Genomic DNA, 14476 nt, shown 5'->3' on the forward strand with positions numbered 1-14476 from the left:
ACGGCAGATCTCCTTGGTTTTCAATAGTTTTTCCCACTTTCTGAAGCCAGAATAACCCTATATTAATGGAATGTTGCCCACCCCCTCGCTATTACCACTGTTGCATCTGGTAGCTGCCCTTAATATCATTAATGGTATACCTGTATTGACATTTATAAGTCATTGCATGTGTGTGTGTGTGTGTGTGCGTGCGCGCTTGTGTGTGTGTTTTAATTATAGAGGTTCAAGTGATCATTAAGATATAAGGGCATCTACTGATGATTAATGAGTGTGCATGAGCATCACCCTTATAATAGGTATCGTCTGTTGATGAGGTCATGTGTTTAACCCTTTCACTCTGCTCATGTGTGTCTAACAAGCCTTTTCCTTCATGTGACATGGACAACCACCACAATCCCAGTTGTATTACCTGGATTACCTGAGTTTTGATAACTGTTTTCTCATTTTCATGTGGAGGTATGAAATGAATGTACATCATGGTGAGGTAGATGGATCTGTATTAACAGTCTGGGACTCTGACTGCAGCAGTCTGGCTTGGTGTGTTGTGATATATGCCAGAATCTTTGCAGTCCATAAACAAAGTTCTGGATGCCTTTGGTTTATTTACTTCATGGGTTTATTTTCATTGGGAAGTGTTAATAGAAAGTGACAGAATTTTGGTTTTGATTGATATTTTACGAGAACTATCTGGATATGCTGTTCTAGTGAGATATTTTCCATGCTCTTTAAGCCACCTAGTAAAGATTGTAAGGTGGAAAAGCATGGTGGTAACATTGTTAATTTTGGTTTAAGAACAGTTATTAACTTTTTACATTGTTATAACTACTGTATTATAAATTATTGATACATGTGATGTACTTTCTTGTAGTGAAGCATTAACAGCATTACTAATAGTAATCAGGATTACAGGTAAACCATTTCTGTAGGTTTTTGTGGAATAATTGTTTTGAGAGAACAGTGCTTTAATAAGGTGTGTAGTGGAGCTGCAAATAACCGTGTGCCTTCCCTCTCAATTACCATGAGAATGTTTGATGTGCTTCATGGTAGTTGTGATTGTGTGGCATCCACTCTTGACCTCTGTTGTTTTTCTCTTTCTTTCTAAAACTTGGTACAGTTTTTCTTTCAGTTAATTGGCATGTAACCTGTTATGTTTTCCACTTGTACCAGATAACTGATTTCTGTAACACAGGAAGTACTGTGGAGTAGCAACAGTGATAACAGTATATTGTTAGATTCTCTTATATAAGCATGTCAGTTTCAGAAACATTTTGTGCTTGTGTATGAAATTGTCTTGTATACTTTTATTGAACAAGGGATAATATTGCCCTTTATTGCCACAGTTTTTGCCAAATGCAGTAAAATTCTTATATTTGACAGTTAGGACAAGAGTAGGTTTAAGTAAAGTGAATTTCATTGCATATTATTGTCATCATCAACATTGTCATCATCATCATCATATCATCATCATCATCATCTTCATCAGCCATCATCATCATCATCATCATCAGCAGCAGCAGCAGCAGCAGCAGCAGCATCCCCTTTTACTCATCAGTCTTCATTTGTCAGTCATCCAAAAGCTTCGTCCCATGTAAAGTCGGAGCAAGTTAGGATCCAGATGCAGTTTATATAATGACCCTTTGTTATAATGTTTTTATGATAAGTATTACTGTAATTTTTTTAAGTCCAACAATTCTCTGAATAAGGCATTACTATATACTGTACTTTAGTTCATCACTTGCACAGTATTATATTAAATTTGTTAACTGCCAGACTGACTCTTTGAGTTAATTGTGTATAGACACACAAATAAAACAAAAGTGGTGATATCTAGGGTTGGTGGCAGTACAGTCAAAGAAGAGGGAGAGTGGCCATGTTCAGTCTGCTACAAGGGCATGGGAAGGGATTCCATCTTGTGCAGTGTTTGTGATAATTAAGTGGGTGCATAAGATATGTAGTGGTATTAGAGGTAGACTGCAAGATAATGTTGATTTTATGTGTGCGGTGTGTCGGGGAGACTAGGTGGAGATTGTCATGAATGAAAGGATTGAACTCCCTTGAGTGTGTGGAAGAGTTTTGTTATTTGAGAGACATGTTATGGGCTGGAGGTGGGGCTGGAGTTAACTCTGTGGCTAAGGTGAGAAGTGGTTGGAAGAAGTTCAGGGAGCTGTTGCCTCTCCTGACATTGAGAGGGCTCTCCTTCTGTGCTAAGGGATTTTTGTATGCAGCATGTGTTAGGAGTGTAATGCTGTATGGTAGTGAGACCTGGGCAGTAAAGGAAGAGGATATTCAGAGGCTCAAACATATAGATATGACAGTGATTAGGTGGATGTGCAGTACGTCCCCGAGTGCAAGGCCTGGGGGGCTAGGCTTATGGTGGAAGAGTTGAGAGGTAGGATGGGACTGGAGTTTATTAGTGGTGTGACGAGGAGAGGTAGATTGAGGTGGTTTGGTCATGTGGAGAGGATGGGGGATCATAAATGGGTGCAAAAAGTGAGAAGTTCAATTCCCAGCATATTGGTAATTTCTCTGATAATGGAGAAGGCTTGTGAGAAGGACTGTAAGGTGTTTATGGCATTTTTGGATGTGCAAAAAGCGTTTAACAAAGTAGACAGAGATGGATTGTGGAAGGTCTTGCACATGCATGGTGTAGATAGTAAAATGCTAGGTGCCATCAAAGAGTTTTTATGATGGTGGTGAAGCATGTGTGAGGGTAAATGGGCATCTAAGTGAATGGTTCACAATCGGTGTGGGCCTTCGACAAGGTTGTGTGGTGTCCCCATGGTTGTTCAATATATATATGGATGGGGTGATGAGAGAAGTAAACACTAGTAGTTGAGAGGGGGATGACATTGGTATTGAATGGTGATGGATGGAATATCTCAAATTTGTTGTATGCTGATGATGCAGTGCTACTTGCAAATACTGTACAAGAGCTTGGTAGACTAGTGCAGAGTTTTGCTGATGTCTGTGAGCACCATGCTTTGAGAGTGAATGTAGAAAAGAGTAGAGTGATGGTTATTGAGAGAGAAGGTGACTCCCAGTGTAATGTTGCAATGAATGGAGAGAGACTGGAATTGGTGAGAGATTTCAAATCCCTGGGTACAGTGATGGAAAAGAGAGGAAATCAAAAATGTGCAAAAGAAACAGAAAGTAGAGTGCCACAAGGAAGGATAGTAGGTGGTGAAATGAAGGCCTTGATAAGAAACAGGGGCTTGAGTGTGGCAGCTGCATGAGGCTTACATGAAGGAGTGTTAGTGCTAACTTTAACATATGGATGTGAGACTATGGTGTGACATGAAAATGAAAAGTCAGGCATGAGAGCAGTGGAGATGGGACTGCTGAGGAATGTGTGTGGAGTGCAGAGAGTGGATAGGATATGAAATAATGTGATTCATGAAAGATGTGGAGTGAGGAAGTCTGTGGATGCCAGAGAGAGTTTGCTGAGATGGTATGGTCATGTGGAGAGAATGGATGACAAAAGAGTGGTGAAAAAGGTATATCTGAGCAACTTTGAAGGAGGGAGGAGGTGAGGTAGGCCAAGGGGAAGGTGAAGGGATATGGTGGATGAGTGTGTGAGGAGGAGAGGTTTGGAGGTCGGTAAGGCTAGGGGACTGACAAGATATCGAGCTGGCTGGATGAATATTATGAGAAGAAACGCATGATCAGTGATTTGGCACCCTTTTTTAACATGACGGCATCCGGATTGACTCTATCGGATTCATTAATGTGAAGCTGCAGAACATGGTGAATGTTTTTGGTGTGTCAGATAGAGCCAGGATTCTTGGGGCTTGAATGGCGAGTGAATTGAAGCATGGCCCAATGGATTGGGCAAATTTGGGCTGTCTGGACATTGCTGCTCCTCACCCTGCCCTAGGGTGGGAAAGGAGGTCCGGATGATGATGATGAATGATGAATACAATATTGTTTTGTTGCATGTGTGATTCTGTAGATGGAGAACTCTTTAAAGTAATGTATTAAGATTACTAGACTTACATGGAATGCAGTATTATCCCTTGATTTTTTTTTTATACACTGTATATGCATGGTCATATGTGTTTCATTATTGGAGAGCACATTGATATTGTTTGGTGTTCAAACTTCATAAAATTGTGAAGCTAAGCTTGGAGATGTGAGTGAGTCAGCATGCAGCATCATAACAACAGGAGTGACATCTCATCATATGCATGACACACTGTGACACCTACTTGGCACAAGGTACTTTGTCCAGCTTTAGTCACTGGACAGTACTTATCACCAGGTTACTGCCAGCAAGAGAGTAAGAATGCCATACATGTTTGAGTTACTATTTTAGTATGTATATGGCAGTTAGTATTGTGTGAATCTTAAGAGATTGTTTTCTTGTAAATTTAAAAATGAAGTTGAGCAGGGGGAAGATATTAAGATTAGGATTGTGAAAATGAATGATGAATTATCATTGGCATTCAGCTGGCACTAAGCTCATAGTGTGAAAAGCAATGTGTCACTAGTTAATCTTGCTCTCAGTGATTTTAACTATTTTAGCTATTGCAACCTTTATTAGTTTCACTTTAGACCTTAATTGTTATATTATTTGTATTATGCTTAAGCCTGTTATATCAGAAGCACTGCTAATAAGGAATTTTTCCTAATGCAAATGAATTTAAGTCTTACCTTTGCTTGAATATATGTGACGCCCCAAAGAATAATGTGAAATATATAATCAAATTTGCTCTTAAAGCCTGAACATATTTGTTAATGTTTGCAAAGTAATTTTGACAGGGAAACTCTTAACTTGTTTGCAGAATTTTGTTGAACCTTCAAGATTACAATGACAGGAGCACTTTGGTCCATAACTGCCTGCTTTCACCACCACCACCACCACCACCACCACCACACGTTGTCTTGGTTGTCTTGTTCGGCTGTCCCATCCTTCACCCGGGATATTATTTTCTTCAATTCATCTCCACCATTTTGTTATTCTCTGCCCTCTGTTTCCCTTCAGCTTCCTTACTGTTATTTATTTTTCTCTCTACTCCATTTCCTTCTGTCTCAGATTTATTTTCAATTATACATGCCTTCCTGGCTATTATGCTCCTGTTCCGTTCTCCCTGCCTTCCCCCTGCAGTCAGCCAGTGTGGACTCTTGGCACGCCGGACATCAAATACCACCTCAGGACTTGACTATTGCTAGTGTTGTGGCGGGACAAGGAGGACTAGTGGTGTGAAGCTGGTGTGGCATTCTGGTATTAAAGCTTTACTCTTCCGATGGATTTTTTACATCTTAAGCAAATCTGACCCTTATGTCAAGTTAAAAGTTGTCTATTTTTCATAAACACAGTATAGTTTAATGTATGTTGCATTTAACTGTATTGGAAATGGTATTGAAAATGATTGCCGTAATATTCCTAGCATTCATGAATGCATACTTTCATGTATATATCCTTCCATCATACATTTGTGCATATGTTAACAGGGTTTTACATTAATTTAGCATATTTTTATTTAATTAAAGGCAGAGAGGAGTGTGTATGCCCAACTAATACCTCCCCTGACAAATATGTAAGCTCAATCCTTGGCTAGCTTATTATTTTATTGCCAAATATCAGTAGATTTTATCAACAGAGTACCGGTAGGTAATATTATTTATCAAGATGCTTTGATTCACTTTTTTTTGTGTGTGTTGTGTCATATGCATTGTATTTGATGGACATTATGTCATATCAACCTCTCCTGTGAGAGAAGAGTTTGTTTTCAGTATACCACTTCTTTGTGAAAATTGCTGAAATGCAAAGTTGATCTGACATATTTTTGCATCTATTATGATGCATTGCACACTTATATGACAATTCAGCTGTTTTCATGCAAAATCTCCGCAGTGAAAGGAAGTTCTTTCTACATAGCTACAGTGAGTTTATTTTTACTCCTGCCGATTATTTTTGTGGAAAAAAAAACAAAAACAAGGGAGAGAGAGAGGCAGGGTAGTATAATTTTTAAGTTGGATTACCACTAATGCAACCTTGAGAAGCCTTGGTTATGCAGTAACTTAGTTAACCAATTAATACCACATACAGTAACTCCTTACATGACCTCCCACTATGCACATTTTTGCCCTTTACACAGTACTGTGTACATTAATTAACTGCTTCACAGTGGTTATGTATGACTGGATGCATTTTTTGTGGAAGAGTGTATGACCAGGATTTTGCACCCGTTTTGAACATGATAGCCATTGGATTGACTCTGTCAGCTAGGTTAGCGTGAAGCTATGTGTGGAATGTTTTTCAACCTATCAGGTGGAGCCAGGATTCCAGTGCTTTAATGGAATTGTGGCTTATTCAGTAGGGCAAACTTTGGTTATTATCTCATTCTGTTTTTTCTGGCTTTCTGGATGCTGCCTCTCCTCACCTTGGGGGAGGAAAGGAGATCTGGATGTTGATGAATGATAATGTATTTTTCATATTTCTTGAATTTAAACATCTGTTGTAACCACACCTTAATACCACAGTACTTTGAGCTACTTCAATAGAATATGGTTAACTGTGCAGCCTGTACATTTTGTCATGAATACACATGCAGATTGTAGTAATTGTCTGGCATCATTCACTTTTTTTTTTTTTTTTTTTTTTTTTTTTTTAAGCATTCATTGGAAGTGTGGAATTTGTTGTCCAGCAAACCCTCAATTATCCGTCATTGCAGTATCTGGACCAGTGCAATATCTGGCACAGCTATGTTGCCTCTATTAAAGCAATATCCAGCAAAAATATGCAACATCTGGTGCCGAAACAGGACATAAGCAGCAGTTATATCTGGCGCTGAAGTGTCTCAACTGACTCATAAGCAATGCCAGGGAAAATCCCAAAACTTGTGAGGCAGTGAAATTGCCTGCTACACGCCAGCCAACCAGAATCCATCGCGGGCTTGGCTTACCTAGTATTCCAAGCATACCCCTTCACTCTCATCCTTGTGCGTGGATGTTGTAGAATAAAAAATGCCTTTGCGCTCCTCTCTTCTGACAACGTGGTCACAAAACCCTAGTGCTGTGACTGACTCTATGGCATCCTATGGTTTTATGTTCATTGTTATTGTAAAGGTAATGGCTTTCGTGTTGTAGTGCACACTTGTGAATGTGAGAATGTTGTACTGTACTGTGCTGTTTACGAGTGCATGTGGTACAAATCCCCCAGTGATGTTTCTCCTTCCCACATGCCTCACCCGTGACCCCAAAGTGCTCGCTACTGTACTCGACACAACTTGTGTGTGATGGCTGATGTTGTGGCTTTTGTGGTTCTGCCCTGGGTGCTGCAGATCCTGCTGGCCTTGTATTTTGTCACGGTCCTTGTCTCCATGGCACCCGCACCACCTGCTAAGAGGTGTCATGTTGCTTTTTCCATGGAGGAGAAGATGGAGATAATCAAAAAGATGGAGCAAGGCTGGACCATTGCAAGGCTAATGGAGCATTACAATGTGCCCTGGACCATTTTGCAGGATTTGCGGAAGAACAAGCACTCCATCAAGATGTTCTATCAGGATCAACATGTTGTGACTGTGCGATGGCACAAACACAAGATGATGGGCCAAATCATGCTTTGGTGAACTCGTCCAGGCCTGTTTGAATTGGTTTTGACAACAGCATGGCAGTGACACGGTTGTGTGTCCCATCGAGCCGAAGGCTGTAGCCACCAAGTTGGCTGAGCAGTTGGAGATTGCGGATTTCAAAGCATCTGAAGGTTGGCTGAGGCCCAACAAGATGATCTGTGGTGAAGTGTTGGATGCAGACACAGAAGGAATTAATGAGTTTCGCATCAAACTTAAAAACCTGATTGATGAAGAAGCATTATGTTTCAAACTGGTCTGTTCCTCAGGTTCGTCCCGACCAGTACCTTGGCTAATGAGAAGGAGAAGTTGTTACCTGGTCATGAGGCGAACAAACAGCGCGTCTCTGTTTTGTGTTGTGCTTGTGCATCAGGCTTCCATCTTCTGAAACCTATTGTAGTGGGGCATACCAGACAACCACATTGTCTCTGGGAATAAATGGAAAGTCTCCCAATGATTTATCTCCTCTTGCTGAAGGCTTGGTTTATAGCCAAGATCCTCACCGATTAGTTCTTCAGTCATGCTGTGAAGGAGATTATCTGTTATTAGATGGAGAGTCTTGGCCTTGCCCACGACCATGTGAAGGCTTTGCTCCTCCTTGACAAAGCTCCTGCTCATCCTTCTGAGGCAGAGTTGGTTGGAGATGGAGGTCATATTAGGATCATGTTCTTGCCCCCTAATTTGACCTAAATCTTAAGGCTCATGGACCAGAGTATTATTGGCAATGAAGCAGCTGTACTGAAAGAGTTTTATGGAAGATGTGATGGTTGTGCTTGAAGACAAGGAGGATGGAGCCTAAGGCATGGACAGGAGGGGGAAGAGGACCTTGGCCAACCTCAATTGGTATTCCCTCAAGTCTGCAATCTACAGCTGGGTGCAGGCTTGGAGGGAATTCTCTGCACTCACACTTGAGCATGGTTGGAACAGTCTCCTCAGGAGTGAAGAGACCATTGCTGACTTCCTCAGATTCGAAGCTCAGGACTTTGTCCGGCATATGGAAGCAACATGAGAACATGATTCACAATTGGCTGGAAGTGGACGAGGGACACCCTGGGTACCAAACTCTGGCCAACAGGGAAACTGCGGAGTCCTTGACTATGGAGGCACCAAGAATGAAGGGGAGGAAGAAGAAGAGGACAATGATGATGACGAAGAGGCAGAAATCCTGAGGCTCCAACAGGTTCATGATGCAATGGACGTTCTTGACTACCGTGAGCATCCTAATTGGCAGCCCATTTTTACCGATGTCATGGCCACGTACCTGCAATAGGGCCGTGAGGATGTGATAAGCTGCGTTCGAGAAGGATCCCCAGGCAGTCCTCTATCACATCCTCTTTCCATCCTGTGATGTTCCTCACGATTACCACAGCCCTCGACCTCCTCGCATCGTCCTCTGTCACCCCAGTCTTTGACCTCTTCATATTGGCCTCTGTCACCCCATCCCACTGCTTGCTTGCATTGGTGTCGGTTACCCCAGCTGGGCACCACCAAGGTCACTTCTTCACCTTAGCCAAGCACCTTGGTCATGGCACCACCATCAGCTCCATTGACTTTGGTGTCTCCACCTGAGGTCTAGCCTCAGTTAGAGTCCTCATTGAAGCTCCACCTAACACCCTTTACCACTCCATCTCCATTACCTACTCCAGCACCCTTGGCAGTGATCGAGCCTGAGGTGGTGGAGTTGGAGTAATCTTTGGGGGAGACATTTGCCACTAGAACACATGGGATTATGTACACTGTACAGTACTGTACTGTACTACACGGTGTACAGCTCTACCCTCCATCAATGCCAATTCTTGGTGAGGACTGTACATACAACAGTATACTATGTACTGTATTACTGTACTGTTTTTATATGCTTAGTTTTCATCTTTTACTCATGGGAAAGTTCTTAGGATAAAGGATTGAGACAGATAGAATCACAATGTCCAGCTCAAAGCCGAATGTTGAGCCAAATATGCAATATCATGCGTTATTCGTCGTAGGGATTGGCTTGATTACAACAGATAATTGAGAATTCACTGTCTTTTCCTTTTGTGCTCTCCCAAACATTGCTGTTCCAAAAAAGAACATTTATTATTGCAAATACTCATGCAAAGAGAAATCAGCAGTCTATTACACTAGAAGCGACATATGTGATAGGCGCATGAACATGGGGAGCATTTCTTGGATGTTCTCCCATAAAGTAGCTGCATATTGGGCGAGACTGGAGAAGAGAGTCGTGAAGGATGGGTGTGGTGAGTCAGTGAGGTGTGTCTTGGAAGGTAAATCAAAACATCAGTATTTGTAACAGGAAATATATGTTGACTTAACGCAAAGAACCTGTATTTATTGGAAAAGGACAGGTGGCTTTTATATATATATATATATATATATATATATAAATATCTTGGAGGTTGCATTTAGTTTCACTGAGATACATTGTGATTGTAGTTAAGGTCTTCATTGTCTGTGAGCTGAGCAAATTAGTGAATAAAAGATATTACAATTTAATAGAAGAGCAGAATCATATGTATCAGCATCCACATTGATCCAGAACACAAGAAAGTTTAGAGGCAGTGTCCTTTAAGGGCAAGAATATAAAGTGGTGGTAAGGAGACAGCTAGGCTTGTAGCTGCTACAAGTATTCACATATGTTGCCAACCATCAGTCCAGCTCAGAGTTTTAATTCTGTTGATTTTAACTGGGTTTTTAAGACGGACAATGCATAAGACACTTTATAATTGTCTTGCAGAAAATTTGAGTCAGAAATAATTTTTGCACTAAACAGTGATTTTGTGTAACACATCATTTACGTAGAATGAGGAGTTACTGTATACCGTACCTCTCATGCAGAACATTGGCTTTTAACATGGGTCCTTCAGTACCCTGTATATTCATATTTGGTTTGGGAAGTTACTGTACTGTATTTAGTTATCCTTTTCATTTTCTCTTCAGTAATTTGCCAGAATACATAAATTTGTTGAAAACAGAAGTTTCTTGGTGTTTGGGGTTGAAAAGGCAAAGAGAAGAATGTCATGTAAACTCAGGCTCTAAATTAATTTTCCACATAAAGTTATTATATTTCTGTAAGATTTTCTCATGTGATTTAGCAATTGTTCAAAGTTTTCTTGCTACATTCTCATGTAAGTAGTGATCTGACTGCTTAGTTGTATAATTTTGTACCAGTATGCAAGCACTAATTAATATCACAGCTTTGATTATGTTCTAAAGCAGTACATGTATCCTCATATGTAATTGGATATATTAACAATTCCCTTCTGTGCCATTGTATTTAGGTAGTCTTGCTTACCATAATGTAAAACCCTGGTACATATTTTCATGTAAACATTATTCATAGTCATCATAACTGAAAAAGAGTTCACTATCTTTAAGGACAGCATATAAACAAAATTATATAATAAGGTTTTGAAAGAATACCATTAGAGTATTTTTGCAAGAAATAATCATGAGATGGTAGGATAGGAGTGTTTTTTTTTTTTTTTTTTTTTTTTTTTTTCCCCCCTGTGTGGCTGTTAATATAAGGCAAACATAAGATTATATTATAATTTATTTAGATGAAGTGAGGAATAGTTGTGCAGACGTTGTGATAATGCATCAGTGACCATGGTAGGAGAGCAAAGTATGAGCATTGCAAGACAACTGTTAGAATTCAGTTAGGTCTTTTGCAGCTAGAGATTACCCGGTTAAATATGTGAGTAGAGTCAGTTATTTAAAACTCAAGAGTAGTTTGGGAAATGTTTTGTAGGTACAGCGTATTATCTGAATTTAAAGATCAGCTAAGAATTTAGTACAAAGAAATATGGATGTACTATACCAAACCAAAAGCCTACTTGACTTATTTTGTTGTACAGAAGAATACTTTAATCCCTGCATTATGCAATCTCTTTCAACTTGTTGGTACCTCAGGATGCACTTCAGGAGTCAAACTTCCATGGCAAAATATAATGAAACTGTTCAAGAATGTCATACTGTAATTGTCTTGGCTACAAACTCCCAAAATTTGCCAGTTCTCACCTGATAATGGAATACATTAAAAGTCGGTCAACTAAACTACTTTCTTTTGTGTGCTTCAAGTATTACTGTAGTCATGAGTAAAATTTTATTAACATATTTACTCACAACAGTGAGGAAAAGATGCTCCATTATGATAAGTACTGTACAAGGAAATCGCCAAAGTATGCTAGCATACTCATTTCTGAGACTAACCTTATTCTTAACTCAATCCATTGATGTTCATGCTCTCATTATTTGAATGAATCCAACCATCCATCCATCATCCAATCGTATGCCACCGCATGAGGAATGTAGAAGCCCGGGGCTAGGCAAGTTGGTCTGACATTTAAGATGAGAGTGACTACCCTCACTCATCTCTGAGTGACATTACGTGAGCAGTGAACCCCAACCACTCCATGGATATAAACCTACACAGGTTAAGTCTGATTGGAGTGCCTTAATTACCCATTAAACCACCTGGCACCATAGTTTGGTTATAAGTTTACCACCCAACGTAATAAATGGTTTCCTGGTGTACAGGAAACCATTTGGCTTGTCACTCAATGTAGTCACCGATAGGTAGAAGGAAGAGGAAAGAGTGAAGGAAAGAAAGACAGAGGAGGGAGTGTGAAGTCACCCGTAGGGATAAGGAAGAGAAAAGAATGAAGGAATGAATGACAGAAGAGGAAGGAAGGGCAGACACCCAAAGCAGCACCACATAGAATGAATGGATGGTGAGCATCCCCACCTACCACCATTGAATGAAATGAAAAATTCTTATTCATATACCTACAGCATATGTGAAACCAGTATAAAGTAATTTGATTGAAAGATGTTAGTAGACCTCAGATGAAGACCGTTACGCAGTGATGCATTTGTCCAACCAATGTAGGGACTTTCAGAGTCTTGTCTGCTACCTAGCTGGTGAGGTTGGTCTGGAATCATTAGCATACCGTCTCATTTCCGGGACGAATATTTTTCTTAGCGCAGTCATCAACTACTCACTCTGACATATACTCTTTCCTTACTGTTTCAGTAAATGGAAAATTTACATTCATATACTGTATCTATATACAAAAGTAATATAAAGCCATTTAAATGCAAAATATTGGTACAGATCAATTTAAGATGTCTGCACTGACCTCATGCACCACGAGTTAGGCCTGTTCGGTGCCCGCGATTTCAGCAGGTGGTTTGGTCTTCTTATGTTTCCAGTTTTTGAGAATTATACTTTTTCATAGGTAACATTCGGTACAGCAGTTGTAGCAACAGCTCTCGAGGGTTCAGCAAAGGATGTCCCAAAGGGCATAACCATGGGAAATCTTGTACTCAGTCATCAGATTCTTCTTCATCATCACAATATTCCTCGCCACCTCAAACTCCAAGTCCAAACCACACACCTGATATCAACATGGATACAAGAGATGGAAACTTACTATGTTCAGAACAAGTAATTAGCCCAGTTTGTTTATAAAATTGGCACAATAATTCTTACTTAGCTAGAATTGTTTAGTACAGCAAGGCCTCATTTATATATATATATATATATATATATATATATATATATCTATCTATCTATATATATCTATATATATATATATCTATATATCTATATATATGTACATATCTATATATATGAGGAGAGCAAGAGGGTGGAAGTGGTGAATGTGTTTAAGAGTGCAAGATATGCCGTGATGGCATTGTGTGAAACGAAGATGAAAGGGTGCGAAGTGGAGGAATGGGAGGGCGTGAAATGTGTAAGATCGGGAATGAATGGGCGAGGAAGATGCAAGGAAGGAGTTGCCTTGTTGATGAATGAGGTGTGGCAGAGTGGAATGAGAGACTACAAATGTGTCAGCTCGAGGTGTATGTATGTCAAGTTCAAAGTTTGAGAAGGTGAAAGTGGCAGTGATTGTAGTGTATGCATCGTGTGAGGACAGGAGTGAGAGAGAGAAAGACAGGTTTTGGGATGAGCTGGGTGAAATAGTGGGAGAAATGCCCAGGAGCTATAAAGTGATTGTGATGGGGGGTATGAATGGAAGAGTAGGCACTGGTCCTGAGGATGACATAATGGGTTGCTACGGAGTACCAGGAGAAAATGATAATGGGAAGAGACTAAAGGATATGTGTTAGGAGAGGAAGTTGTGCATTTGTAACTTGTATTTCAAACACAGAGAGATGCACATAAATATACATGGTATAGAGAGAACGGGGATCGTCCTGAAAGAAGCCTGTTTGATTACGTGCTCGTAGAGAGGTCAATGATGGGAATGGTTGCTGATACGAGGGCTGTGAGAGGACGATGTGGAGGTCTGTCAGATCATATGATTGTGGTATGCAAGATCAAGCTGAGAGGAGTGAGGTGGATCAGGAGAGAGAAAAGCAATCAAGGAGAAAGACTGAAAGTTGAGAAGCTGAGGATCATAGAAATGGCTGATGAATACAGGACCAAAGTAGAGGACGAGTTAGAATTACTGAATTGGAATGAAATGGATCTGGACAGACTGTGGAATGCATATAGGGATTGCTTAGTTAGGAATGCTAAAGCAGTGTGTGGTGTGGCAAGAGTAACAACAAAGAAGAAAGGTATGGCATGGCGGGATGAGGAGGTAAAAGAGAGCGGTGGAGGAAAAGAGGAAGAAGCGGCTAAAGTGGTTACAGGATAGGGGTTCAGTTGAAATAAGAACTGAATATGCTGAGAGCAAGAAGCACATAAAGAGACTAGTGAAGAGGAAAAAGGAGGAGGTAAGTGAGGATCTAGGAAGAAAAATGAATGCGAACTACTCTGAAAATAGAAAGTTATTCTGGAAAGAGGTGCGGAAATGTAGAAGTGAAAGCGGAAAGAAATGGGATGGTGTGAAGGATGCTGGTGGTAGATTATTAACCCATGGAGTTGAAGTAAGGACCAG

General features: G+C 40.3%; 1 protein-coding gene across 8 annotated transcripts in view; it reads left to right on the plus strand.

Moving 5' to 3' along the window:
• Positions 1-14476, plus strand: part of LOC145399810 (protein lap4-like) — a 1200472-nt gene that overhangs the window by 804024 nt on the left and 381972 nt on the right. The window lies entirely within an intron of this gene.

This window comes from Coenobita brevimanus, chromosome 50, assembly GCF_032717465.1.
Source record: "Coenobita brevimanus isolate Jiangsu-jjx chromosome 50, ASM3271746v2, whole genome shotgun sequence".
Taxonomy (NCBI): Eukaryota; Metazoa; Arthropoda; class Malacostraca; order Decapoda; family Coenobitidae; genus Coenobita; species Coenobita brevimanus.